The sequence below is a fragment of the Sylvia atricapilla genome, chromosome 8 (assembly GCF_009819655.1).
Source record: "Sylvia atricapilla isolate bSylAtr1 chromosome 8, bSylAtr1.pri, whole genome shotgun sequence".
Classification (NCBI taxonomy): domain Eukaryota; kingdom Metazoa; phylum Chordata; class Aves; order Passeriformes; family Sylviidae; genus Sylvia; species Sylvia atricapilla.
Window position 1 is genome coordinate 26,717,783 of NC_089147.1, and position 3,870 is coordinate 26,721,652.

Sequence of the window (3,870 nt, forward strand, 5' to 3'; positions counted from 1 at the left end):
TATTTGTAATCGCAAGAGGGGGGAAAAGACATTTTACAAGCCCCTTGAAGGGCCCCCACCCGCGTCCCGGGGGCTCTGGGCGCCGCGGAGCAGCGGCCGGTCGGTCCCGCTGAGCTGCGCGGGACGCGCGGCTCGGCACCTCCCGCCGGGCCGCTTGAGTCGCTGCTCAGGCGGCGCAAAACTCGTGAAGACGGGGATAGCGCTTTGGCACGAGCGTTCGGCGAAGGAGTAATGGCCACCGCGGTGGGAGCTGAGACCCGCTTCCCCAAACCGCAGCCGCTTCTTTGCGGCAAGCGGCAAAAGCGGAGCCTCCTCCAGGCCGCCGCCCGCGCCGCCGGCCCGGGCCGCTGCTGCAGCCGGCCCCCCATGGCAGCTCCTGCACTGCCGGGCCCCTCCCGGGACCGCTGCCGCCCCGTCGCGGCTTCCCCCCTCCCGGCCGTGGTGCCGGCAGCCACCGCCAGCGCCGCCGCCCGCTGGCCACCGAGCTTTCAGGAGCCGCAAACGCCCCACGGCGACGCTTCTCGACACCGGCGGCAACGCGGGTCTGCGAGCACAGCAGCCACTTGGGGCTGCCCTTGCCGCCGCCGAGGCTGACCCCGACGGCCGTAAGAGCGCCGGCGAGCCCGGCCGCCCCCGCCCGCCCTGGTGGGACACGGCCGGCACGGGGCGAGCCGGCGCCGCGGCAAGTGGCCATCGCCGGGCGCGGCAGCCGCGGAGCTCAGCGGGCGGGGAGCGGCGCCGGCAGCAGCGCCTGTTGCGCGCAGCGGGAGGGGCGGTGGGGCAGGGCCGGGCCGGGCCGGGCCGGGCCGGGCGATGCGGGGCGGGGAGGAGCCAGAGGCGGCGGAGTCGAGCCGCCCTCCGCACGGCCGCACCCAGAGGGGACCCGGCCGCCGAGGAGGCGGCGGTACCTTGGACAGAGCCGCCGCGACTCTCAGAGCCCTCCCCGCGGCCGCTTCGGAGCTCCCCGACGAGCAGGTACGGGCGGGCGGGCTGCGCGCCCCGCGCCTGCCGCTGCCCCGACGGCGCGGCTGCGGGAGAGCCTGGGGCCGGGGACAGCGGGAGAGGGGCGTCCCGCAGAGCAGAGCCGAGCGAGCTCCCTTGGCCAAACTCGGCGGGGCAGGCGGCACCCACGGGGCCGGTTCGGGAGGGAAAGGGCTCCTTCGAGGCTGAGGCTCGGGAAGGTCTCGGGAAGTGCCGGCAGCCTCCGGCGGAGCGTGAGCGCTCCCCGACGGGTCCGGCGCTACACCACGGCCCGCAGGGAGCTCACTCCCGGCGACAGGGCGGCTCCTGGCTCCGCTCGCAATGCCCACGGCAGTATTCCTGACAAGGCACACATTCCTCTCAACTTCAGGCATAGATTCCTGAGAACTTTAAGTTTATCCTCCTGATAACACTGAGAGTGAGGATAAATGGATGGAGACTGAATGTACTGCCCTGACAACACCATACTGCAAGCCGCCTCCCAAGTTCAGGAGAACTCAAGTATAAGCACATGGGCTTATTTTAGTCCTTCTCTGCTATCTGCTAGGAGAGATCAGTGCCTTTTGTTGTGGATTTGAGTTGCTGCTTTGAGCTGTGGGGAAGGCCACCCGGCTCTCCAGCCTGCTGTGACTCGCATCCACCGTGCTAAGCTGCTCACCCTGGCGCTCCAGCTAAGCCAGCTGTAAATAAAAACAGCTAGGATTATATTTTCTTTTTTTTTTTTTTTTTTTTTTTGCCTAATAACTTTGACAATGTACCTCACAGCTTTCTAGTGAGCAACTTTGAAGTCATCTTGAATTTCTGCAGGATTTTCTCCTGTGTCACTTTTCTTGTCCTTTATTAAGCAAATACAGGATTGGGTGTGATGCTAAGCTGTCAGCACTTGAACCAGAGACAAAGCATCCGTTCATCCCCGCAACAGAGAAAAGCACAGTTCAGGCTACCACCTCCAAACTCTTTATCACACTGTTTTTACAGATATGCAGGGCTGTTAGTACTAGCACTTCCCAGAGACATTGAGCCAATATAGAATTTTAGTCAGCGTGACACCGTATTGCAGTTTGAAAAAAAAAAAAAAAAAAAAAAAAAAAAAAAAAAAAAAAAAGAATACCAGCAGGATCTTTCCTTTAAGGGAGTACAGTTTGAGGGGCTCTACAGACAAAATGGTTGCTCTGTATTTGAATGCAGGACTGTGGGTAAGCCAACAGTCTTCCAAGAGTTACAGGACATGCATTATTTGAGGTGCTTTGGACCTGTGTTTTAGGAATAGAGCGCAGGGCTAAGTGATGAGCCCTGTGCAGCACACGAGGGGGAGCAGAGCAGTGCAGTGGGTTAATGTGGCCTTTCCATGAGGGAAATCATCTGTCACCTGGGTTGAAATTGTAAGCAGATGACAGATCAACATGAGTTTGCTGTGTGGCTCATTGCAGGGCCCCAGGGACATCTCTCAACCTTATACAACCTATTTCACAGCACATGGCCCCACTGACAGCCAGTGCAGGACAGGGAGAGGACACGATCAACACAAGGTGTCAGTGACCACATACATATTGCTTGCTGAAGCTGCAAGGCTGGAACAGCCAAGCTAATTCCTCAGGAGAGGAATAATCCACAGCCATCTCTGCCTATTGCTAAACAAAACTCTTCAACTCACTTGCATGCACTGTAGAGTTTAATCCAAATGGTTCTTAAAAGCTCTTGAAGTAATTCCAGTGCCCTGAATGTAATAATTCCAAAGACTACGGAAAAAAATTATTTTCTACATAGCCAACATGCTTTCTTTTATATTTTGCATACACACAGTGCAAAGTAATTAAAAAAACAAACAAAAAAAAAAACAAAAAAAAAAAAAAAACAAAAACAAACAAACAAAAAAAAAACAAAACACCTCTAATCCATCAAGACCTGACTGAACACAAAAAATTCCCTCTGCTGTAGCTGTACTTATGTACTGCCATAATTGAAGGACAATTGTTTGGTGTGGTCACTAGTATAACAGAAGAAATGTGATTGTCAGGTATCTTATTCCTTCACAGAAAAGGAGTTAAGAGGCATCTTTAGAAGTGAAAACCAGGATAAGCACAATACCACAGAGACATGAGTGAAAGTATTTGCTCTGTCACAGATTATTTTTGTGACTTTTGGCAGGTTAAGCTGTCTCCCTGGATAAGTAAATGCTATTTGGAAAGACTGCTCAACAAAGCAGCTCAAACCCAGGGCTCAGCACCCCTGCCAGTCCTCCCACAGCCTTCACAGGCAGACTCACAGGGTGCCCCAGCCCAGACTATGCCCCCAAAGCACTGGTACCCTGTGAGATTCTAGGCTGCAGAGGGCAAAGGCACATCTCCATCAAGCTCCTTTTTACATCTTCTAGCATGGCACCTCACTGTACCCACGGAGCAGTGCCATGAAAAATGCCTTTAAAGGCTGTGGTGCTTTCATATCAAATGGTAAGGGGAGGAAATATAAGATGCTAATATAGAAAACTGCAACATTACTGTTCTCTGTGTCAACATAAGTACATTCAAAGACAAGCCCCCTCTTTCCTCCAGCTAACATATAACAGTAATACAAAGCACACAGATTATGCACAATAAATTACAAAGTAAATTACAGTGACAAAATAAACCATGCTGAGAAGGGACCTTTTATGAGCATCAGATAGTTCTGAATAAATAAATGTATAGCAAAATGAGACAAACAGAATGTCAGAGCAATCTCCACAGGGCTTAGTTCAGCTACTTTGAATGTTGTACTTCTATTTCTCTTCAGGTTTGCATTCTGAAGCTTCTGTGTGTTTGTGTAGGGAATACTCCCCTCATACATTTTGGTTATAAATAATGGGTACTGACAGGACTTTAAATCTTTTCTATTTCCAGAACGGAGGCA